The sequence below is a fragment of the Lactuca saligna genome, chromosome 7 (assembly GCF_052625555.1).
Source record: "Lactuca saligna cultivar CGN05327 chromosome 7, ASM5262555v1, whole genome shotgun sequence".
In the NCBI taxonomy this organism is placed as follows: Eukaryota; Viridiplantae; Streptophyta; class Magnoliopsida; order Asterales; family Asteraceae; genus Lactuca; species Lactuca saligna.
Genome location: NC_136423.1, coordinates 133,683,750 through 133,710,742, shown reverse-complemented (window position 1 = coordinate 133,710,742; position 26,993 = coordinate 133,683,750). Strand labels below are relative to the sequence as shown.

The 26,993-nt window shown below is 35.8% G+C and overlaps 1 long non-coding RNA gene and 1 pseudogene across 2 annotated transcripts; one reads left to right on the top strand and one right to left on the bottom strand.

Annotated features, from left to right (window-relative positions):
• Positions 1-1,358: 1,358 nt before the first annotated feature.
• On the bottom strand, positions 1,359-5,959 carry LOC145004525 (uncharacterized; annotated as a pseudogene). Its single transcript, XR_013662396.1, has 3 exons — positions 5,873-5,959; positions 2,110-2,457; positions 1,359-2,024 (listed from the first exon to the last, which is right to left on the bottom strand). The product of XR_013662396.1 is annotated as an uncharacterized LOC145004525 (transcript).
• A 338-nt stretch (positions 5,960-6,297) lies between these two features.
• Positions 6,298-7,417, top strand: LOC145004526 (uncharacterized). The gene is made up of 2 exons (XR_013662397.1): positions 6,298-6,435; positions 7,129-7,417. It is a non-coding gene; the product is annotated as an uncharacterized LOC145004526 (long non-coding RNA).
• The last annotated feature ends 19,576 nt before the right edge of the window (positions 7,418-26,993 follow it).

The following is a 26,993-nucleotide window of genomic DNA, read 5'->3' as shown; positions in this document are numbered from 1 at the left end:
TGTCAATGTCTTGAGAAAGTTGGTGGCTCAACTACTTTCTAAATCATATAGTGAGTTCCTTTGGGACTCCTATGAAACAGACTATGAGAAGACCCTTAATGATCTTATCTATTTGCTAAGATCAACTTCCAAAACACTACAAGAAAAACAAGCATTTGTGACTAAAATATTAAATACTAATTACTCTGTCCTAGATACCATGTATCTAGGACTAATGAATCAGTTTTTAACACAATCTAGGATTGATTTTAATGTGTGAATAATTAGAGATTGACTAAACCTACTCAAGATTGAAATTTAGTCCCAAGTACATTTACATTAGTTTGGGTTTAAAGGGAAACATTAAAGACTAAATTTCATCTCAAATAAACTATTGTTGATTTTGATGTTGGGGAAAACTAATTAGGGACTGAATTTCAGTCCCTAACAACTTTCACAAATATATATTTTTGAAAAAACTCACTAGAGACTAAATTTCAGTCTTTAATGAATTACACCAACTTGGCATTTGGAGAGAAACATTGTAAGGACCAAATTTGAGCCTCTAATATACATGCAATAATTAGTCAATAATCCACAATGGATTACCAACGGAAATTGAAATTTTTTCGCTTGCATCCATAATCCGTTGCTAACCGGCTATATATTACCTACGATCCAAATTTGTTTTTGGATTTTCAAAGTGTAAATGTTTTTTTTTTTTGGCTCGATTTTGTTATCTATATATATTTCACAAAATCATATTTATTTTAAGTGTATTTACCTGCTTTTTCACTAACGAAATTCTAATATGCGAAACACAGTTTCATTATTGTTTACACACATACAAAATATATATATATATATATATATATATATATATATATATATATATATATATATATATATATATATATATATATATATATATATCCTATCGTAAACAAATTTTATGTATTTAGTTAACTTGATATTTTTGAATTTCTATAAATTTTAACATATTATTTTTTTCTTATATATTTGCCCACTTTTTCCACTCGTCCCAAAATTTCAAAATGAAAAAAAAAATCCCACTCCTCACTAAATGGAATTGACTAAGTAATGGAATGGATGGGGTAATGGAATGCTTCATTACCTTTCCATTGTCATGTTTGGTTACGTGATGGAATGAAATGACTCATTCATTTATGTTGTTTGGTATGTACAAAAAAGAGAAGGTAATGGAATAAAAATAATTTACAATGACAAAAATACCCTTACAACAAAAAATTCATAGAATTCAATAAAATTCAACATTATCTATCTGGAAATTATAGTTTCTATTCTAAATGGTTTATATAAATAAGAACTTTTATTTATAATTAAAAAATATATCTCATAAAACCATATCAAAGTCTAACCAACCCTAACAAATTAAAATTATCATACTTTTCATAACTTAAAAAACTACAATATCATAAAAAGCCATATAAATAACGTCAAACATCATCTTCAAGCAAGTTCTTTACCCATTCAAATTTGTCTTCGTCCTCAACGGTAAAGAAGATTACCATCAACTCATCATTCTTTCAAAGCATACGAACTGACTTGTTACAATCACGGACAGTTAAACCAACAACTTTTTTCATCTCAGAATTAAGTTTTTTACGTAGTTCTTCTCTATCTCTCTCGATCCCAAAAACCGCATTGAAGGTACTTGTTGCATTATCAATCTTTGAACCAATTATATCTGCCGAATCTTTCAAGCTGTTCATTAAAGGATCCCAACTATTTCTTCTTTTTCTCTTTCGTTGTATACTCGAATCTTCTTTAAAATGAGTATATGTAGGACTATTCATAGGAGCATCAACATCTATATCCTCTAACCCATCTCCAGTTCCTTGCATGTAATCGTCGGGCTCCTGTTGTTCGTTATTTATCTCAAATATAACATCCGCCGCTGTTTGAGCATCTCTTCCATTAGCACGAACCTTTCCAAATACAAGACACAAGTCCCAATAATGAGGAAACTTTTTGCCTCTCCATTTTGCTGCATTCTTATGTACCTAAAAAAATCCAAAAATAATAAATAATACATTATGCTAAAAATATTTAAAAATTAGTTTTAGATCATTCAATTAAAAACATTACTTGAGCATATGCTTGCCAAACAGATCGAGGAGCTTCAAGCATCTTATTTTCATAATCCCATCCAAAACCATTTGTGTTGTTCCATGACATCAGACTAATCGCTCTTCAAAGTTTTTATGCGTGATTCAATATGTGGTTTAGCTTTTATTCCCGAGTTGGGAAGTGAGACTGCAAGTCGTGTTTCCACCGCACCAAAGAACCCAGGCTTAAAACCATTGTCAGATTTAAAGTGAGAACCTGAATTGAGTATATCAACCATAGCTTCAACAAGTTTCTCGTCTTCTATATCATTCCACTTCTTTTTATTTTTTACTGGGCCCCTATCACCATGAATTTGTGACTCCATACCTTGACAATTAAAAAAAAATACATAAAGAACTATAGAAACATTAACTAAATATATAACAAGTCGTTATCAAACACAACATAACTGAAAACATAATATTACTAAAATTCATTAAAAATGTATCACAATGTAATTAATACAACAATAAGAAATCAGTTATGCCTAGATCTCCAAGAATAAAACATTGAGTTAGCCAAGTTTTCTCTAAAAGTCATCCATTCATTCGATGTTCCAATTGTTGTTATGTGCTCGACTTGTGATCCAAGATCTGTATCCTCCTCATCGTTGTTAGTGTCAATAATGTCATCATCGTCAAGTGGATCATATGGTAATTCCTTTTGTATAAAGTTATGTAGAAGGCAACAAGCAAGAATAATTTTATTTTGTGTTCGAATGGGATAAAATGATGGACTTCTAAGTATAGCCCATCTTTTTTTTAATACCCCAAAGCAACATTCTATGACATTCCTTGCAGCCGAGTGCTTCATGTTAAAATATTCTTCTGCCTTTTCTGGACGATGACCATTCAACCAAGTATTCAAATGATATCTTTGACCTCTAAATGGTGCGAGGAATCCTTCTCCATTCGTGTACCCGGCATCAACAAGATAACAGTTTCCTTTACTAACTTGTAACCCATTTTCTCGAAGCATTGCACTATGTAGTATTCTACCATCTGCAGCAGATCCTTCCCAGCTTGGTAATACATAAATGAATTGCATATCAAGAGTGCAAGCAGCAAGTACATTCGTTGTAATTTCGCCTTTTCGATTTCTATATCTAGGTTTGTCTGCCTCTGATACATGTACACTTATGTGTGTCACATCTATTGCTCCTAAACATCCCTATAGTCAAAATTAAATATGTATGAGAATTAGAATACTAACCAAGAATAATCTATATACACTTGAGTCTAGAAAATCACATACCTTGAATCATTTCCATCTTTCATCAGTTGAAGTTTCTGATATAGGCTCGGGTTTCTTAAATAATTCTTTTTCCAACCGAATAATAGCATTGAGTACATTATTGAAATGTTTACTAATTGTCTCTCCTGATCTACGAAACTGAAACTTCGCTACACAATTTTTCACATGGTGGGCCAAAACATACAAAAATATTGCCACTTGTTCATCAATTTGGAGATACCTAGAGGCCTTTAACTTGCCATCAATCTCAACCATACGACAAAGCTTAACAAACGTTACCCTATTCATTCTTAATTGTTGTGTACAAGTCTCATCACTTTCATACACTAATCTTTGCATATATTGTTTTCTCTCTGGGCATAACATCTTGTAGCGAGGTCTAGTTGGACACATAAATATATGTATGGCAATAATAATACTCACTAGTTGAAAATACCAATTTACCAAACTGATTATCTCAATCCACAATGTACTAAATGCAACAAGTTTCTTTGTTCTTTTTTGTCTATTCATTTTAAGGCGAGTCATAACTGCAATAGTAGTAAGTTTTTGTAAAGTAATGAAATATTGAAAGCATATAAAATAAGTAGATTTGGATGATATTTGGTCCGGTTTCTAGCATCATGAACACCCGGAAATTGTCGAACAACCCAATTTTATAGCCCATTTATGGATTTCAATGCATACCACACTAAAATTAAATTCAGGCCCATTAGATTTTCCATGAGGCAGGAAGGAAAATACAGGGAAAGAAATTAGGAGAAGAAAAGGGGACAAATTCACATTTTATTTAATCAACCCAATTTGCAAGTGAAAAGCCCATTTGTTGGTGTTGGAGTATGGCTGGGAATATACGTCAAATAGAAAAAGAAAAGAAAGAGGGGCATCACATTCACATGCCGGAAGAAGAGAGGAAGTGACGGACCACAAAGGGGTAAAATCCATTTTTTTATTTGTTTCTTCTCCTTCTAATTTCTCTATTTTAATTTTGAATCTTTATATATTACATTTATGTAATCCATTTATCTTTTAGTTTAGGTTAATTAATTTTTGTATTAATACTTTGTGAACGAAGTTTTTTGAGTAACAAGGTAGGATGATGATTTCAAAAAGTTTTCCTTATCTTATTTTGCAATCGGTATTGCTATCTTTTCATTATTATGGGTAGTTAATTTATATTTTTAACCAAAAACCCAACAAGAATTGACAAAATATTATTAACCCTGGGAAGAATTTCAAATGAACAACAACAGCAACAACAGAAGATTGTGAACTAACAACAAGCTAGGGCTATTGAAGACAACAAGCTGATGCAAAATGATGTAATAAGGAAATTGGATTTAGTGGTGGGAAAGGTGGAGAAACTAGACCGAGGAAAGAGCAACGAAACCCCCAACTCAGGCTTGAACACTCCAGTAACGAACCCTAAAGAAAAGACAAAACTACCCCTACTCCACCAATCAATTCCAGCTACGTACAACTTCATGGTTCCTGATTCTTTTTGCCTTTCTTGGTCCTCCTTTGATAGACGAACAAGGATGGGGGCTTATCATATACAGATACGTGTACCCAATTGAAAACAGAATTCTGGTGCACTTAGAAAAACACATAAACAGATTATATTAAAAACCAATTCAAAACAGAATTCCATAATTTTAGTCATAAACTTAAACCTGATGTTAAAACATAAAAAATAGAACTCCAACTTCACTTAGAAAAATAGAAACAAATTAAGCTAAAAAAAATCATTATCCTTGCCAAGATCAACAAAGTTTCCAGGGGCTTCTGTTTCATTGTCTTCTGGAAGAGTAAAAATCTTTCCAAAAACCATTTCAAAGAAGAAAAGAAATACTGAATAGTATAAGAAAAAAAAAAAAGAATGAATACAGCGTATTGGAAGAATACAGGGGAAAGCAGATATCGATTGTGATGTTGGTGAAATTGAGTAACATTATATGTAATAAATTGAATCGATGGATGTTGGAGGAATCAGATGTGGGAATTGAAAGCATTGGAATCGATGGACTTGTTTTTCACAGGAAAACTATTTCCCGCCAAAACACAGAATCGGCGTTCCAGACACAAAATTGGCGATCCCAATCGCGTTTCTGTGCAATAAAATTCGCCAAAATCACGTTCCCAGTAGCGAATCGGAGAATAGAAGGGATGGCAAGGAAGCCGTACTAAAGAGCGTTTCTGTTGGCGATTGGTACGAAATTGTACCGCGTTTGGGAACGGGGCGTTCGGAACGTGGATCGTGGCTATATTGGCGATCCCTGTGACTATGATATTTACACAGCAAACAAACAATAATTTACAGCTCTGATTATACGATATCGTTGGTACACAGAAAGAAGAACACGCAATGAATATAACAGAAATTAGATAAACAAAAATAAATGCAGAGAGATGCTAACCTTCACAAATGACGTTTCTTGATGAGTATAACTACAGATCAACTTGAAAGAAATCTTAAAAAGGGGATTACCAGTACTAAGAATGGTCGAATGAAGCCCCATATAGAGACGATATGCTGCCGTACGTGGCTGATTTTATGCGATTTTGGAGATTTTGGTTGCTAATTTGTTTCAGATTTGGAGGGAAATCGATTGATATCTAGCTGATTTTTCTGCGTTCATGATATATTCCAGGGGCATAATGGGAAGATGTGTAATAGCGCTTAAATGGAATGAAAAAAAAATTAGGGGTACCCCCTTGAATGAAAACACCGTGTTCAGAGGGAATGGGATTCTCTTTTGAATGAAGATATCCTTTCCTTACTCCAACCAAACACACGTCTTGCCATTCCATTTGAATGCTTTATTCCTTTCTTGCCTTAATTACCCCTTACCAAACGCGCCCTTAGGCTTTTCGCTCCATACCTTTTAATCGTCAAGCAAAACAATATTCAAGGGCAAAGAAAGAAATTTATTTGGAGCGGCGTCCGTTGAGGGAAAAAGTTGCGAGGTTGTTCGAATCTTGATCGATATTCACGGTCTATTTCTTTTTAAAACCATTGTAGTTCATCGGAGTCTAAAGATTCGTGTTACGGTAAGAATCCCCTTTGATTGATTTTCGGCCTTAGATGGTGAAATCCTAATATAAGGTTCGAATGAATGAATATCGTCGTCGATTTGACTGTCTATTTTTATACATCACATAATCAATTTCATCAATCTGCTATATTTATGTTGATTTCTAATTTTTCAATTTTATTGTCTTTACTATATTGTGTAGAATAATATCTTATGTAATTTGGATTGGATTTGGTTGCTTAAATCAGTTGTTGGTGTTGCTAATTATGTGGGAAAGACCATGTCTAAAGAATCGAACTTTATTGTTCATAGGTGTAGACCAATTCTAACTCGATATTTTATCAATATTGATAAAAATATTTGAGTGCCATGCAAGTACTTGAAATGTCATTTTAATGAAATGCTTAGGCCTTGTTTGATATCACTCCAGTTCTTTGTTTTTGTGTTTACATTTCGGAAAGAATGAGAATTGGCACATCCATATGTCTAAGGAATTTCATTCATGCTATTGTATCTGAAGTTTGCAAGATTCTGTTGGATGGAGTAATGTTTACAAAATCATAATCCTTGTTTTGCATCAGAATTTTTACAACATATATTTGAATTTGCTTGAGCTTGTTTAAGTTCTTTAACAACCATTCTCATATGTTTTCATGTTACATTGTTTTTTAAAGGGATAATGATAAAATACTTTAGGCTTTTGCTGCAGATTGAAAGCGAGTTAAGAAATCTACTAGATGTGGAGGACTTGCTCCAACAAAGGATTTGTGTATAAAGAATATATTGAGTTGCATGCTTGAGAAGAGAAGAAAGATATGCTTGGAAAACCTATTAGACTTGTCGTTTGATGAAATAAAAGACAAAACTCTCTCAGTATTAAGGGTTGTAACACTTGAAAGAGCTTGAACTTGTGAAAGAATATACACAAATCGGTAAACTACATGGCATGTTGTATTATTGGAACTTTTTAGATTTATGTCTAATTTGGTTTTGTAGAATATGAAACTTATTGATATTAGTTTTATGTTTATTGTTGTGGAATGTGTATTGAAGCTTTACATATCTATGTTTAATTTTGTTAGTTGTATTATATGAAATTGGTGTATATTGTTCTAGATTTTTCACTTTAGTACCATATAAATTGGCTTTTTTATGAAACCTCAAATCATATTTTAAAAATTGGTATTTTATTGGCGGGTTAGCAGCAACAATCAATTGTGGGTTTTAGAGCGAATGACAGTGTATTCATTCATTAAAATAACATATTAGACATTGGAGACTAACATAATAGTATCAAAAACTAATATTCATTCTTTGAAAGGTAGTATTAGGGATTGATATAACATATAAGAGGGATTTGAATCAAACATATTGGAGACTAAATGGTATAGTGTCAAGGACTGATATTCAGTCCTTAGAAGGTAGTATCTGGGACTGATATAACTTAAAATTATGGATTAAAAAAAAACATTAGCGATTGAATGAGATAGTGTCAAAGACTGTTTTTTTTTTTTTTTTTTTATTTTTTATTTTTTATTTATTTATTTATTTTTTTTTGTCTTTGATACTTTGATGTATTAGGGGCTGATTTTTAGTCTCAGATACCTAAAAAAATCGCTATCTAGGACTAGCTATCTGGACTATCTAGCGACTAGCTAAATCAGTCTCCAATACTCATCAAAGACTGATTATTAACCATTTGAGATTGATTATGTCAGTCTTTGATACTCGTTTTTCTTGTAGTGAAAACTTATGGACATTGACAATAGTGACACAAGATATCCATTAAAGCTCTCTGTTCCTAATGGAAAGGGATCGGCCATAGTCAACTCGGTTGACCAAATGGTAAAGAGAAAGGCTAAGTCTGTGATAGCCCCATGTTCTATTACCAAAGCATCCATATGTTAAATTGCTAAAGGAATGGGCATTGGTTGCCAAGCTGCCAATATTACCTAAGGGTGTTAAAGTCAATAAGGTTGACTCTACTTCAGGTAAAATCCACTATCTAACTCTACTAAGTTTCTATTATGAGATTCTTGATACATGATGTGACTGGGTCACATGGTGATGTTTTAAGAATCAAAGAAAATTGAAGAAACTTAAAGAAAGAATATGTTGAATCTGATCGTGTAGATGGATTTCTATCGCATAGTTTGAAGATCGGATTCTTGAGCTACTTCTTAGGAGTTATGAGATATTGCTTAGGAATAGATAACAACAAGTTTTCATATGGATTGTAAGGATAAGTTTTTCCGTAAAGTTTTAAAAGAAAAGGAAATTTTTGATTTTATTTATTTTACCTATTCTTACAATGGCGTTTGTGAAAAAATTGTTGCTTATATGATTCCATTAATAGCAAGAGTGGAAATATGAAATTGATTCTCTCATTTGTGGTAATGTCTAAATTTACCAAATAAGGAAAGATCCTCATCACCCAAGTTTGAATTGGACCGGAACTTGGAATCGTGCAAGTTGTATAGCATGATGAATGAGAATTTTTCATCTTTGGAAAATTAAGACTAGTTCCTTGTTCACATGTATACGTGAGTCAAGTGAAGGAATAAGAGATCGAGTACACATTATTGTGCACTGGTCAAGTCCACCAGAAAAGATTGATAAGATTATTCGTCATAATTTACTAAAGCTCAGTAAATATGGTTAAACTTACAAGCTTAAGTATAAGTTCAGAACCATTGGAAAAGATCCAATGTATGCCAGAGCGAATAAGAAGAATCAAATTAGGCAGAAAGATAAAAGTTTCTAAAATCTGAAAAGATGGGAGAGTACTTTAGTATCAGTTTTTGTGTTCATCTTACTGATTAAGAAACCATAGCACAAATAGTTCTCTAAGGAAATCTTAGTGCATTCTTATGACTAAGAAGAGGAATATTAAATTGTTGAAATGGTTAAATCAAGAAGATGAGTCATACTTCGTTCCAATACAAGTCTTAGAGTCATAATCCAAGATTGTAACTTGAGTGACATGTCTTAGAGAAGGTTTAAAACACATGTCAAATGTATGAGTAAAATTTTTCTACTCTTGTACATTTGAAATTGGTAAGTTGTGATGTTTTGGATAAAACAAAGACCAACTAAGGCCAATTGTGTGAAGTGTTTGCCTTGATTAGAATCCACACTATCTCTTGAATATCTGACAAGAAACTCTTATATGTCAAGAGGACAGTGGGAGTCTTAAAGGTCTTAAAAGTCTCAACAACTAATCAAGAATAAAACCTGAAGTTCTTCACTAGCACACGACTTGAGGTTCATAACCTATCATGTTGACGTATTCTGTGTCCATTCCAGTTAAAGTTGGCTTTACATATGAGTTCTTAGAGTTCTCAGTTGGTTGCACAACAACTTGGAAGCAATGGAAGGCCCTTGAGCTGCCAGGTGGCAAGAAATTAAGATTGAGTTCAGTCCATATAAGTTTGGATTTGTCATTATTCTTGTCTTGTGACTAAGGTTTTGACAATTCACATGGATAAGAACATATACACCATTAAATCGAAGTGTCATAAGGTTTCTCTCCGATTCATGAAAATGATGTTGAGGAAACACTTTCACTAAGTAGATTTTAGCTAGATAGCAATTGTGATATTTGCATTCTCAAAGTCGTTAGTGGAGCGTGTGTGGTTTATCGGCACACTAACATGGACTTGTGAGAAGTGGAAAAGGTCTAAACAATCAAGACTATGATTATGACATCCCTTTTCATAGTTGATAAAAAATTGTTTAGACACACCTATGAGCTATTTAAGATAAGGTGTATGATTATGATAAAGTTTTATCAAAGTAATCTAGTATCAGAAATCTAAACTTTGGTAACAAAGTCAATAAAGTATTGATTTCTAGAAGTCCAGCTGATTTCTGAGTACATGCCAAAGCTAGTGGGAGCATAAGTGTTATAATAATAATCATCATGTTAGTAGGAGCATGATAATTATGATATAGGTTGCAAGTTAGCAATGTTAATTATAGAAAACAAAAGGTTTCAATTGGGAAAGAGTTGTTTTGCTATAATTAAGGGAGAGGAAATTATACTTCATCTCAAATCTATTCGATCGTGAGATTTTAATTAAGGTTAGTCAAGTATATATATATATATATATGAATGATATGTTGGAATGGCTCAACCTAAGGAAATTATGTATATGGGTCCATTATTTGCGTTCTCAAATTTGATTATGATTATGACACCCCTTTTCATAATCTGAATTATGAGAACTTGGCAAATAGAAATGGAAATGTTTTAGCAAAAGACTAGTTTAGTCTTTATGTGAGACATCATGAATCGTGTGCCATATGCTTCAGATATAGGATCGATTACATGTGTTGTATTCATCCTTTCTAAAATTTTCCAAATGCCTGGGGCATTGAGAAGAGAAAAGGTCTAGAATTGGATATGACTAAAAGGATTAAACAATTGTCGAGGACAATCTAAGGTTTACCAAAGAATGGTTGCTCAAGGACAGTTGGAAGTATAGTGATAATTCTGGAAGGACCATATTGATATAATCTATAAGGAGGCAACTCTTGTTCAGAAGTGATAGTAAAAATGGAATCTGGAAATGTTTCAAAGTTAGAAATTATTCAATCTGTGTAAGATTAGGAAACTTAATGCAAGAAGGATGTTTCCAAGGAGCTGATCTCCTTTGGAATGCTCTGTAATGGTTGTTGTCAAGTCTTTCTGACTTTGTTCATAATCATTACAAGAGGATCAATCCATATAAGTTTAGAATCTAAGAGATTTCAGTAAATGGCATGAATATGAAATTCTTGCATTTGCAGTAAGGATTTGAGACTGTGAAAAGAGGATCATTGGAGTTATGCTCAATTGATCTATTTCACAAAGTAAAGATCATAGACAAACATAGTATGCATACTTGGTGTATGGCATGACTAGTGTTTAGAAAACATATTGTACATGCTTGGAGCATGTGACAACTATTGTTTTAAATTCAAGAATAAAGTTGATAGCTGAAACAGTATACAATGAATAATGTGTAATCATATGGTGATAAATAAAAGGTGTTTTATTTATGTTCATAGATTTTGATACCATATTGGATTCAACTATTATTGTGTTTCACTTTGCATGTTTTAACTTCCATAATAACTAGGTCATTGTTCTAGATGACTAAGTTATTCAAACCATCCATAGTCGGTCATATGTTGGAAGTAGATATGAATTAAGACTGTCATGGGTTGGCTTGTAGAGGCCTAAGATGTTGGACAAAGGGATACAACACTCATGAGTGCTCATAAGTTCTGAGTATTGGATTCAAGCCACGCTCATTGGAATCACTTCATGGATTTTATCACGTGTGATCATGAGACGATAATATATTATATTCTTCAAACCTAGAGATACGAGTTGTTACTATGAGTTGGTTGTACATTTATTGCACGAAAACGCATTCGGTAACCCGATGTTATAAAATGTGCTTTTTTATATGATGCAACAAGTAGTAGAACAAGCCATATGAGTCGAAGTTTATCCATTCCTTTTACCTTCGGGATAAAAACGATATCTGTGGGCCCCTCGATGATTTGGTAATGACAAATGTAAGTGCTCTGTCGGGCCTGGACTGATTTGATTTGTTCAATTAGTCAGTCTTCATAGATAGGAATTCGAGAAACAACAAATGGACAGAGAGAATGATTATAATCCATGTCTCAGTCTATATGATATCTAGAATGGCGGAATATATGATCCCTTATCTAATGGACAAGTCATTGACAAATGTCAGAGTTCATCTACAAGGTCAGAGTTCGACAGAAGCTTTTGAGAGCTACGATTTCCAGTCGTTTCTTGAAGTCATACGCAATAATAGTTTTAGACTTATCCAAGTTAGAGACTGTTGGATTAATGTGTAAGTCCATAACTATAATTGGTAAGACTTGACCCGACCCGACATGGTCTATTTGGGTTGCATGGCATCATGCATTTGGATAAACTATAATGAGAGAAATAACACTTAAAGTTGGTTATTATATTATAAGTTCTAATATATTAATAAGATTATTTAATTAGTATTGATGAAGAATTAATCTAGGATTAATTAAGTGATCAAAAGAAGGCTAATTAAATATATGGGTTGATTGTGTAAATCATCCATACTTATATAGTGGGTTAATGCTCCATGGATTGTCAAGTTGGGCTAAAACCCATAAGATGCTCCATGGTGTATTTGTACCCATGGATCATGGAAATGAAAGTCCATGATAATTAGGGTTTACATGGTGTAACCCTAACTATATAATGATCTTATTCTTGGAGAAAATCGGCAACTATGGGTAATAGAAGGGGATAGCCGATTTCATGAAGTGTGTATGCTCTCTCAATCTATTCGAAGTGTGTGTGAACCATTTGAGGTGTCACACTTGGGGCACTAGGCACTCAAGCTTCATGAAGACTATCTACATTAAAAAGGTATGTAATTCTAACTTGATATATTCATTTGAATCAATGTTATTATGCTAGTTAAGATGAATACCTTGGAAAGTTCATATTTGCATGTATAATAGAGAAAACATAGATCCAGGGTATTTAGGGTTGCATGTACACTTAGGAGTGTTAGAATGTTCAAAACCCAACATCATATTGGTTCACCGTCATTCCTCCTTGATTAAGTTCAAGGAACTCGTTCTCCAATCTTCTTCTCATATCTATAGGACAATACTTTTCTAGTAAGCGACTTTTGAACATTCCCGAAAACAGATTCTCCTGATCATACTCTTTAAGAGCTTCAATTGTTGCTTCCCACCATACTAGATCTTCTTCGGTGAACATTGCAGAGGCATAATTGACTTTGTCTTAATTTATTACATGAGAGATACAAAATAATTTTTCCGTATTCTGGGTCCAGGTAAGAACAATAATAGGATTAATGGCACCTGAAAACTCTATAGCACCACTACTCTTGAAATCTTTTATCGAGGGATGCTTCACCTCTCTTTTTGAAGATTCTCCAGTGTCTTTCTCTTTGCCTTTATCATTATCCTTTTTACATTCTTCAAGTGTCTGCCGAATAATACCGGTAAGTTTACCCAAGATTCGCTCCTCTCGAGGGGATACTGGAGTATTCACTTCACTAGGTTTAGGATTTCCACCCACTTCTGGTGTATGGCTATCTTCCTGTTCAACCGTTCTTCTGAAAATTTGGTGCAACATAGTATTTAGAATATTAGGATTTATTATTACCTAATATTTTACTTAACTCTTTCCTATGCTTTGTATCCATATATTCGTAATGAATCCATTCATATATTGAACTTCCAATGGTTTAAGTCTAAATACCAATCCGTGATATCTAGTTCACTTAAACTATTGCTCTGATACCATGATTGAAAGACCTATTCTCTATTCTTTCTAAAATTACATCATATTTCTGAAAGATCCAAACTTTCATACTTCACAATATTGTTACTCGAAAACATGATACATATTTATAGAACGATAATTTACATTGATAGTTTATTTACATAGACTGGATACAAACCGACTATAATATTTTTACAAAGTTTTACAAGTATTACATACTTTCCCTAGAATACAATACAAAATTTATAATATTATCTATTCTACATCTTCTACCAGTACAAAACTATACTGGTTCCTTATCACCTGCAATAGTTTTAAACATTGAGAGGGATAAGCGGGTGATGCTTAGTGAGTTCAATAACAGTTACAATATAAGATTATGCCATATACATATCAATATGACAGAAGCATAGAGGGACAAGGAAAAAAACAGGTAAATGAGTATCATATGATAGGCTTTCCATATCAATGATTAATCAGATTGAAAGATTTGAATTCAATGAGACATAACAATTTCAATACTTGATATACATTAATAAGACTTCAACCCAAGTGACGTAGAAAATATATGATTTCAGAATATTATTTCACTAGAATACACATGCTTTTAGCCATGTCTTTGTATTCTATTATGCCAAAGTGATGCTTATGTCATACACTTCATATCCAAATACTACATACCAGTACCAAAGTGATGCTTATGTCATACACTTTGTGGCCTAAGGTATAGCTCATTATCATAATAACATGGGAAAGCACATTGAACATATAACACATTACATACAATTATCCCTATATTGAAACTCAATATGAAATAATCGGGGATTAAATGATAATTTGGGTACCACTTCGACTTTAAATATGACTTTCTGTGATGAAAACCGAGGATTTTAGTTGAAAACCGGCCTTACTCGGGCAGAGTTTCAACTTGAAAATATAATTTTCTCTGGAACTTTGGAGTGTCGGGACTTGCTTCGGGTGTCAGGTATGATACCGGGTCTTCAGGGGTGTTAGAGGGGCTTGAGAGAGGTTAAAGGGTGAAGGAGAATGAGAAAATGTAACTTAAAACATGGCAACCTCGCATCCCTTTTATAGCTGGCCGAAGCCTCGGAGTATGCTGGGCGTACGTGGCGTGGCAGGTGATCGGTTCCTAGGCTCAGATATGGCTTGCATGTGAAGACCGGTGACGTGGTTGATCCGAGACCCTACAAATGCGAAGATGTTGTGCGTACTGAGCAATATATGCTGGGCGTACCCTTTGGATAATCCTTCGAATTTTCATTTATTTTTATTTAAAAACTTCGAAAATTCATAACTTTTTCATATGAGCTCTGTTTTTTACGTTCTTTATATCCACGCGTAGGTGAGATTATACTCTACAACTTTTGTTTAGACTCTGTCGGCTAATTTGACTTCATTTTTAAAATTATATTTTTTACGAGCCGGAACAGGAAGAGTCCGTTAAAAATTCATAACTTCTTCATCTGATGTCCGTTTTCTTCTGTGTTTTTACCGTTGAACTACAATCGACGAGATCTTTGATTCTCGTTTAGGTTGTGTCGGCTATAACCACTCGATTTTTATTTCGAGTTTTTAGTTGTCTACTACTATACTGAAGCTTGTAAAATCATAACTCCTCATACGAAGTCAGATTTTGACGTTCTTTTTATGGAAATTCTCAGTTTAACGAATACTACAACTTTCATTTAGACAATATAGGCTAAAAAGTAGTTTATCGAAAACTTACTTTATAAGTCATTCGGCGTCGTACCGGTTCTGTTTCAAAACTTCAAATAATCATAACTTTTTCGTTATAACTCGGATATCGATGAGGTTTTCGCTTAAATGTTTCTAACGAGATTCTTTAAAATTTTCAATAATAAAATTTTACTTATTTCAAATTGTATATTTTCGTTAAATTTTAGTGTTAGATTGGAATCTTATAAGAGTTCCAATATTTTACGAGTGATTGTAAACATAGTTTTACTTCAAATCCAGAAAAAACTATCTGTTAGAACTCAATACTCAATATCACATAATATTTTATAATATTATTTATTACATAAACATGATTTCAAAATGTGTATGTTACAGCTCCCGAGTCCATGTACCATCCGTGATTACTTGGGTCATTGAGGTTCATAGTGTTGAACATTTGAGGCAAAGTGGTAGCTTGGTCATGAGCATTATTGTGGAACCAATTCCAAGGTGGTGGGTCTGCTGGGATGCAGAAAAGGTAGCCGAATGGGCTGGCAAAATTGTACCATGAAAATCCAACCAACATGTTACCAACCGAAGCAAAAAAGTTGGTAGCCAATATGTTTGGTAGCCAACATCCTTGGTCGGTAGTAACGTACCAATTAAGCAATCTTGGTACGGTAATGGTACAAAAATTTGAATATCATGGTAATACCATACCAACCAATTCATTATATATATATATATATACACACACACACACACACACACACACACACACACACACACACACACACACACGAAACCATAGGTATATTCCAACTAACAAGTATGTTTAGTTTTTGCAGTTTTAAGAATATGATATAAGTCATTTGATCGCATTAATTAATAGTTATTATCACGTTAAAACACAAAATTAAAATGTTACTTTAGCTTTATTTCAATATAGTTCTTTTGTAAGCTAAAATTGCTATGAAACTAATTTGTTTATTAAACTAATTTGTTTACTGAATGTCAAAATTACCCGATATCTTTGTTAAATCTTACAATAAAAAATTAAAAGTTGGTATATACCATTACCAATTTGTACCAACCAAAATTGTTGGTAGCCAAACATATTCGTACCAATTATACTTGGTACGGTTCTGGTAGCAAATTTTGTATACCAACTATAATTGGTACGGTACATGGTTTAGTGAAAAAAGAATCGATACCGTACCAATTCCACCCCTAGCTGCTGCTGGAGTGTTGGGTCGAAACTGAAGTTGCGCCGAGGAAGCAGGAGATTGGGCCTGCATCTGATGTGGAAGGGGAAGCAGTCCATTAGAAAATTTTGAGGGCCCAGATTGCTGTTGCTGGTGGGTTGAAGCTTTTAAGGGATACCAGCCGAAACCCCAATGATGAGGGGCATGTTGCAGATTTCTGGAACTGTGCTGATTTCTACGACCACCACTACGATTATTTCTGCCACCATGTCCGTTTCTACCACCATTACAACCACCTCGGGAGCTATTGTTGCCATGAAAATCACGAGAATTATGATTATTATTCACATGTTGAACATTGAGAATTGAAGGAGATGATGAGTTGTCTTGATGATTACTTGTAACAAACCTGTTTTGAAGCTGATTCATGGTCTGTTCTTCGAGAGACAAGATGGACCGGGTTTCCAATTTTGTAGGAAACGGGGTACAATGGCGAAGTATACTAGCAATATTATCAAAACGAGGGTTAAGACCATTAATGGTATAGTTGACAAGATTCTTCTCAGGAACAGCAGCTTCAATGTTTTCCAGTAAATCAGTAAGATTTTTAATCCGGGTGTAGTAGCCATTGATTGTGGAGTCACCTTGTGTGATATTCCGAAGTTCCTGGTCCAACTACATTGCTCTTGCGTATTTGTTGTCACGAAAAATATTTTCCAAGGAGTCCCACAAATCATAAGCATTCTGATTCTTCTTGTGAACAGATTGAGTGAGATTTTGGGTGATTGTACCAAAAATCAACATCTTGACTAGAGCATCAACACGTTCCCACTCTTTCTTGTCAGCTGCAACCGTCATATCATCAGGAGGATGAAGATGTTCTGCCAGACCAAAGGCAGTGCAATGAGTTTCAAACACATCTCGCCATGCATCATAGTTCATGCGCTCAATATCAAGAGTAAATGGGATGTAAGCTGTGATATTGTTAATGCCATAAGGTTTATCAGAAGTTTTGTAGAAGAAGAAAAGAGGAGGAGACAGCCGAGAGGAAAACAAACTGAATGAGAAGAGAAGAACTTGACAGAGGGAAGAAGAAGTCGACGACTAAGGTTTTAGTGAGTCTCTGATACCATGTAATTAAATAGGTTTTCCCATGAAATCCCTTCTCATTCATTCAAAATCAATATATACAAGATACAAGATAGGCCTTACACCAATGGGCCAATATAACAAATAGGGCTATACAAGGTATAGGAAACTATACAAAATAAATATATGGAGATAGGCCTTACACCAATGGGCCAATATAACAAATAACACTTTCATTGTCACGGAAGAGTACACAACCTCTCCTTTATATACAACAGAGCACAAGTGATTAAAGCATAAGAGTCAAATGAGAGGCACATGACTTCCTAACTACCTCTTAACTGTCACTAACTCTACCTAACTCATTAAATCTTTAATATCATCCCCTTCAGGGGTGTAATGTGAAATTTTGAACATAAGAGATTAAAACGAGGTGCAGGTAAACCCTTTGTAAGAACATCTTGAAGTTACAATCCTTTGTGTACATATCGAATTTCAAGAGTGTGAGACAAATCCATATCTCCAACAAAATGGACATCGATTTCTATATGTGTCCATCAATGATGAAATACAGGATTTACAACTATATATCTAGCACTGATATTATCACACTAGACTGTTGGTGGTCTAGTCACATGAAGATGAAGTTCATGAAATAATGACATCAGCCATCGAACTTTTTCAAAAATATGATCAAGAGAATGATATTTTGCTTATGTGCTCGATCTTGCTACCGTGTATTGTTTCTTCGAACTCCAACTAATCATATTTAGGCAAAGGAATATATGATATCCACTTGTAGAACGACAATCATCAGGAAACCCACTCAATTAGCATGAGAATTGGCATATAAAGATGTTGATGATGATCGTTAAAACATAAGACCAAGAGAAAGTGTTCTTTGGTAATAATGCAAGAGTCGTTTTACTGCAATCCAATGTCTATCAATTGGGTGTTGAAGAAGTTGCGACACTTTATTCACCACATATGCTATTTTGGGTCTTGTAATAACTACATATTGAAGAGCACCCATGGTACTTCGTTATAAGAAGCTTTCTTTCAAATAAATGCTTGAATGTTTTGACAATTGTTAACCGGGACGCACAGGAGAAGAAAGCGGCTTGCATTTTGACACAACAGTACGTTGAAGTAAATCAAGAAGATACCTTTGTTAAGATAAGTGCAACTTCTTGTCACTGAAGATCACTTGAACTCGAAGAAAATAATTGAGTAAACCCAAATCTTTGAGAGCAAGTTGAGAGTTAAGCTTTTGAATCAACTTGACAACATATGTTCGTGAACTCTGGATGATGATTATATCATCTACATGTATGAAAATATATATTGTAGGGGTAGATGTACAACTCATAAAAAGAGAAATACCCGAGACACATTGAGTAAATCAAAAAGAAAATAATGTCGTTGAGAGTTTAGCAAAACATGTTCATGGAGCTTGTTTGAGACCATAGAAGGATTTCTTGAGCAAGCATGCACGGTTTGGATAAGTTTGATCAACAATGCCAACCGGTTGTTCCATATAGATTTTTTAAGAGAGTTCACCATGTAAAAATCATTATTGACATCAAATTGTCGAATATCCCATCCTGGAGAAAACACAATAGAAAGAACTAAACGAATGGTAGAAGGTTTCACAATTGAACTGATGAATTCGGTTTGTGAAAGATCTTTTACAACCAAATGGGCTTTATATCACCCAATTGAACATCTGAATTGTGCTTGATTTTCTAGACCCATTTGCAACCCACAATATTCGTATTTAAAGGTCGTGTCACTAAGACCCATGTCGGATTTGCATTTAAGGCATCTAATTCAACTTTCATTGCGCCCCACCATTTTATAAGTGATATCGGAATTAGACAAAAATTGTGCCATTTGACCTTTGATAAGTTCGAGGGCAGCATCACATTGAATTTTTTTATTTTGTTCGATAAAAGATTTTCAACATGATTATTGACATGTTGAAAGGACGCCAGAGCATATATATATTTATGATATAACAGATAAATCCATGTAAATTAACTATATTCATAAGCAAAGGATATGAAATAGCAATAACCAGAATGAGAAACAATTGGAGATTGTCCCAAATATCATAATGATTTTTTTATGAATTGTCGCCAGTTACAAGCATTACATGGAATTATTGTATTATCTTTATTCAAAAAAGGAAGTTTCCTGAAATCATAAGAAGTTGGGTGTCCAGGTTTGAAATGTCAGATGCGACTGGAAGAGGTGTCTAAGAAACTGTCAACAATAAACATATATAGATTATTGCTTCTATGCAGAATGTGGTGTAGTATTTGATCTGTCCAATCATGAACAAAGCACGAAATGAGAATTCCAAAAGACAAGGATTGTCTTTTACAAGCTCAATAATAGACAAAAGGATTTTTGTTAATTATAGGACAAAACGACTCGACAATTTAAGAGTACAATTTGAAAGACGTAATGTAGCATAACCAATGTGAGAGTGTGTGATATAGTGAGAGATGTACAATTTCCGACAATAACACGACCCAAACTAATATAAAGAACCGCTCGATCAATTTTTTTTTGGATTTGGTGTCATATGAGTTGTAGCACCTGAATAAGGTATCCATGATTCAACTGCTTGGCATGCACCACCAATTTTAGAACGGAGTAATATCGATTGGACCATTGTCCAGATTATGAAGGCGGATGTCACACCCCCGTACCGTCAGGTGACAACGGCGGAAACGTCCGGGGGCGGGTGACATCATGCGTAGTATCACAACAATCGTATCATAACAATCAAAGTAAACACAACCACTACATTAAAATATGAATATTTACATCTGTTTGAAAACATAGTTTGTATACATCAGTACAAACAAAAGATAAAGGCGAAACTCCAAAAATGCTCCGTCTTCTCCAAAAGCTGGCAAGATACCTGTCTATCATTGTCTAGAGAATACAAGCGGTTTTGAAAATGTATCAGCATAAAGCTGGTGAGTTCATAAGCATGTTTTTGTATTGAAAACTAGTCATTGAATTTATACAAATGGTTTCTTTTCATTATAAGTAAAATGTCGTTTGTATCGAAAGCCATTGTTATCAAGTTCTTAAATATGTATGCATGCTTTCCATGAAAATCCAATATTTTCTAACATGTTTGTTGATTTCTGTATGAAAAGTGTGTTTGTAACATCCCGGAAATTCAGAAGTAAAGTTGAAGGGCTAAAAGTGTAAATAAGAGGGTCGACTCGGCGAGTCAATGGATAGACTCGGCGAGTTGAGCCGCGTTTCAGGTCGCGTGTTAAGTGACCTACTCGGCGAGTAGCAAGGGTGGACTCGGCGAGTTGGTGCTGTATGGAGAAAACCCTAATCCCGGGGGTTGAGCCCTATATAATGAACATAATACCCACTCCCCAGCCTCTTTACCTTTCCTTTGAGTTCCAGAGGCACTAGATTCGTGTGAGCTTTCCTTTGTGAGTAATTAGAGCCTTGGAGGAGGAAATCATGGAGGGGAATTGAAGAGCAAGAAGATTTGGAGCAAGGGGCTTTGCAGAGAGTTGGTTCATTCTCCAGTAGGAACTTGCATTGGAGGTAAGAGATCTGTTCTTGAGTTTTTATGCATCTAGATTTATCAATTGAGGTGTTTTTGGAGCATAAATGAGGTCCATCTCGAGTTTAGTGTAAGATCTAAGGTTGCTACCTCAGATCTAGGATTGTAGGGGTCCAGGAAGCCATAAAGTTCATGCCCAAGAGTTGTTAGTAAAGCCTTCTTGTCCCAAACCCTAGCCCAAGAGTGTTTTATGCTTAAATCTCTTTGGATTCACGTAAAGTTTGCCACTTTACATGATGGATGGCTTGTAGAAGAATAGATCTATGGATTTGAGACCCTGCATGGCTTGGAAAGCCTCTGTATGGGTTAAGAGCTAGTGGTACTCGGCGAGTCACATGGGTGTACTCGGCGAGTTGCTTGAAGATAGGCAACAACTCGACGAGTTGGAAGAACAACTCGGCGAGTTGGTTGAAGATAGCCTTGGACTCGACGAGTCTGTTCTTGGACTCTGCGAGTCTGGTCGAGAGGTCCTAACCTTTCTTGGTTGAGCTGTGAATCGGTGAGTCAAGGGACGACTCGGTGAGTTTAGCAGGAAGTGGCTCAGAGTTCGTGGGACTCGGCGAGTCTTGGGGCGACTTGGCGAGTAGGGTCAGTCAGGAAGTTTGACTTTGACTTTGACCAAGAGTTGACCAGTTGACTTCCAGGGGTAATTTGGTATTTATTGAGTTCAGTCTTTTGGTATTGTCAGTTGTGGAGTTCATGTCAGAGGTTGGAGCAACGTGATCTTATCTTTTCAGTCAGCAGTTGCAAGGTGAGTTATCCTCACTATATCAAAAGGGTCTAAGGCACCAAGGCCGGCCCTTTATCGGATTGTAATCCGAGTATCGTTGTTATGTTGTTGCTTTGCTATGTTTGCATCCTGGTAGTTAGGATGGTATATGTTAGAGACCTAGTTAAGGTTGGTATCCTGGTATATAGGATGATGCTATGCTAGTGACCAGTTAGGTCAGTATCCTGTTTAGAGTATGTTATGTTATGTTATGTGATCTACTAGATCGGTTTGATTGGATGTGAATTGTTATATGATTGTATGTTTATGTGCACATGGGTGTTTGACTGGGATTGGGTTGAGGCGGGTCCTGCTTTGTGCTGTAGGCCAACATACCCAAGGTGGACCGGTTATCCCGAAGGCCCAACGAGCGGTCCGGATAGGCTGTAGGCCCTACGAAGGCGGACCAGACGTGTCGAGGCTTGGAGAGTGGACCAGACCGACTGAAGGCCCAATGCGGGCGGACCAATCATACTGTAGACTCAGAGAGTGGACTAGGTGGGTTTAAGGTCCGGTGCGGGCGGACCAACCACACTATAGACTCGAGGGATATGGTTAGACTCAGAGGGTGGACCAGGTGGACTGAAGGCCCGGTGTGACGGACCAGTCACACAGTAGACCCGAAGTGCATGGCTATTCAGTTCGGTTATGATATGTTATGCGTGGTACATGTGGTTGGTATTTTGGGGGTATCTCACTAAGCTTTCAGGCTTACAGTTGTGGGTTTAATGTTTTTCAGGTACTTCAGGAGACCGTGGCAAGGCGAAGGCGTGATCGTACTGCTCCTCATGTTTATGTTCTACGATATGATTCTGGGAAGACTTTGATAATAATTGTATTGAAAACCTTTTTGTAATGACTTAACGAAACTGGGTTGTTTTTGAAAAGTTTAAATTGGCTTGAATTTTTAGAGTGTTACAGTGTTTCGTTTGAAAACCCTGGCTACCACGAGTATGTAGTGCATGTTCTGTTCGAAAACCCTAGCTACCACTAGTATCTAGTGTATGCTCTATTTGAAAACCCTGGTTACTACCAGTATGTATAGTAGATTTTGTTCGAAAACCATGGCTACCACCAGTATGTAGTGTAAGATATGTTTGAAAACCCTCGCTACCACCATTATGTATAGTAGATTTATTACGTAAAATAAAACCAAAGGTTGTGTCCATGGAATACCCTCCAGTAAGTAGATAGATAGTTTTATTAATTAAAAATAAAACTATAGAAGAAAGAAATCATGTAAACAAAGGTTAGTTGATACTATGATACTCGTGTTCAAAATCATTTGTATACAGCGTAGAGTCTAAATAGTTATACACAAAATAATTATTTAGTAAGATACTTAAATAATGGATAAACTAAATCTTTCATAGTTTATATGTTTGACTTTGTATGTACTTTGATTCTGTAAAACCGGTGATGAAATCTCCAGACTATACCTATTATAGTTTGAATATTATGTTATGTTCATGTATTGTTTTGGAAACTATGCAATTTTGTTTAGAAAATGTCCCTTATGCTCCACATAATACAAAAGGGATAAAGTATCTAAATGTTTGATGTAAAATTGTTGTAATTGTATCAGTTTTTAATTTGTGAAAACCTTTATGTGTGGCTTGAATTCCCCCTCTGAAAACATGAAAAACTCAGGAAAAAGCGTAGGGTTATGAGCTCACAGTTTAATGTAGGATCCCGTCGTACGATCGGTATGAGTGCTGAGTGTCAAGTGATGTTTCATATGCAAGTGGATCCTATTGACATATAGTAACACATATATGTATTAGATTAGGGTATTCCATGACTAAACATGATGAGAAACCACCCTAAGGACTTGAAAATGCTTGAACTAAGTGTCGAAGCCATAAATGATCAAACGAGGGAGGTGTATGGCCACAAAATCAAGGGTTTTTTTGTGTTTGCAGCTAGAGTGTGCGGCTAGGGTTTATGTGCGGCTGCACACAAGAGTGTGTGGCCATACAGAGTGGGTGTGCGGCGGTACACTCTTCATTTATGCTCAAAAAGTCGATTTTCAGGTGTTTTAAGGCTCAAACCAAGTCCAACTAGAAGATAGGGGGCCAAACTCTCACTTTGGAGGGTCTTTAAGGTTTATACGGCCACCTTATGAAGGTGTGCGACGGTACACCTTCAAAGGATGAAGAACATGAAGAGTTTAGGCTTAGATCAAGGTGTCTCACCAGTATAAGAAGTGAAATGATGGAGTACTTCATGTTTTTGAGGCCTTTGGAGTGTTCTTGGATGAAGATTCTAGAGAGAGAAACTAGAGTGCAGCCAAAGAAAAGAATGAATAAAGGGGGTCACCCACTATATATAGGGGTGAGTGTGCGGCTGGGGGGTGGGTGTGCGGCCGCACACCCATGTGGGCGGCCGTACACACCTCCCAAGAGGGTGTATGGCCCAGTTTTGTCCTTATACGACTTGTTGATTCATTCCTAATCTCATTCCTGATTCTACTCAAGCTTAGAACACTTAAATGAACCCTTAAATGACGTTAAAAGGTAACAAAATCGAGTTTAATATTGATAAAACTAACTAATCGTACAGAATAAAAGTTTCGGGTTGTCATATCATTCCCCCGTTAGAGGGAATTTCGTCCCGAAATTCAAGAATAAAGGTACAAGTCATGGATTTGGAAAAAGATGGGGGTATTTATGTTTCATTGAATCCTCGCGCTCCTAAGTGAATTCAGGCCCCTGCTTGGCATTCCAGCGAACCTTCACTATCAGGATGCGACTTTGTTTCATTCGCTTGACCTCCTGGTCCATGATTTCGATTGGTTCTTCCACAAATTTGAGGTTCTTGATGATTTTGATCTCGTTGAGAGGAATCATAAGAGTTTCATTCGCTTGACCTCCTGGTCCATGATTTCGAGACGTGGAAGACAGGATGAATGTTGCTAAGCTATTGAGGTAAACAAAGTTTGTATGCTACGAGACCGATCCTAGCAAGGATCTCGAAAGGTCCTATGTATCTTGGATTTAGCTTTCCACGCTTTCCAAAGCATATCATGCCTTTCCAGGATGAGACCTTCAATTGATGGTCTCCGACCTAGAACTCCAAGGATTTTCGTCGTTTATCGGTGTAGCTCTTTTGTCTGTCTCGAGAGGCTTTCAGTCATTCCCGCATTTATATGATATTTTCCGTGGTTTCGTGGATGATCTCTGGGCCTATAAGAGTGCTATCGAGGACTTGTCCCTTGGCCAGCTGCGTGTCACCCACTTCAGCCCAGCGCAGAGGGGATCTGCACTTACGAGCATAGAGGGCTTCGAAAGGCGCAACCTTGATACTGGTGTGGTAGCTGTTATGGTAGGAGAATTATACCAAGGGTAAATGGATATCCCACAACTTACTGAAATCAATGACAAATGTTCTCAACATGTCTTCTAAGGTTTGGATGATTCTCACTTTGTCCGTCTATGTGAGGGTGGTAAGCTGTACTCATATCCAACTTAGTTCCAAGAGCTTTCTGTAGGGACTGCCAAAATCTCAAGGTGAAGCTACTATCTTGATCGAAGATAATGGATATAGGTACACCGTATAGTCATACTATTTCTTGAATGTAGATTCGTCTGAGACTCTCCATTTTGAATGTTTCTTTGATGGGCAGGAAGTGGGTGGATTTAGTCAATCGATCGGCCATTACCAGATGGTGTCGTACGCACTCGGAGATTTGGGTAATTTAGTAATGAAATCCACGGTAATCCTCTCCGACTTCCACTCGGTATCTTCGGCTGTTGAAGCAAACCTGAGGGCTTCCGATGTTCAACCTTCACCTTGGCGCAAGTCAGGCACTTGACCGTGAAGGTAGCAATCTTTTCTTTCATGTTTGGCCACCGATATAGTTTCTTGAGATCAAGGTACATCTTGTCCGAACCTGGGTGAATGGAGTATTTAGTCTTGTGAGCTTCTTTCATGACAACCTCTCTGCATCCACCAAACTTTGGGGTCTAGATCGGGTTCATGAAATAGTAGACTCCGTCTCACTTGATCTCTAAGTTTTTCTCCATTCCTCTTTAGGCTTCATCCACCACGTTCTCTGGTTTTAGGGCTTTAGTGAGCCTCCTTGATTTGGTGGATATGTGGGAATGGATAGTCATGGTAAGTGCTTTCATGCAGAGACCTGTGTACTCTCTTCGGCTGAGGGAATCTGCTACCACATTGGCCTTGCCGGGATGGTAGTGTATTTCACACTCATAATCATAGAGTAGTTCTACCCATTGTCGTTGTCTCATGTTCAACTCTTTCTTATCAAAGATATGTTGCAGGATTTTATGGTCAGTGAAGATTGTGCACTTGGTTTCGTAGAGGTAATGTATCCTTATTTTTAATGCGAAGACCACTACTCCCAACTCCAGGTCGTGGGTTGTATAATTGACTTCGTGTGCCTTCAACAGTCTTGAGGCATGTCACACCCCCAAACCAGAACGGCGGAAACGTTCGGGGGCGGAGGACGTCATATTTAGTATCATAACAGTTCATAGAAAGGAAAGTACACACGACCATATATATTAAAGTTTCCAAGATGTTTACATAATTGTATTCATTACATGTTCAAAAGATAAATACATAAACATCATTCAAAAGAAGTAATTAACGCTAGCGCGCTAATCCCAAAAGTTGATTCCCAAACCTGCTTAGCGGTTCCATGAGAATACAAGTTATTTCAAAGAAAAAGTGTCAACAATTAAGTTGGTGAGTTCATAAGTAGTTTAGAAAAATTGGATGCCATTCCAAAATGGGTGTATGTTTTCCAGAAAACGCAGCATTTCAAATGTAAAGAGTTGTGATTTGTTGTGTTGAAAGTGAATGTATTAGATCCAGAAAATCCCATATTTTCCCTAATGGTTGAGATACGAGTTGT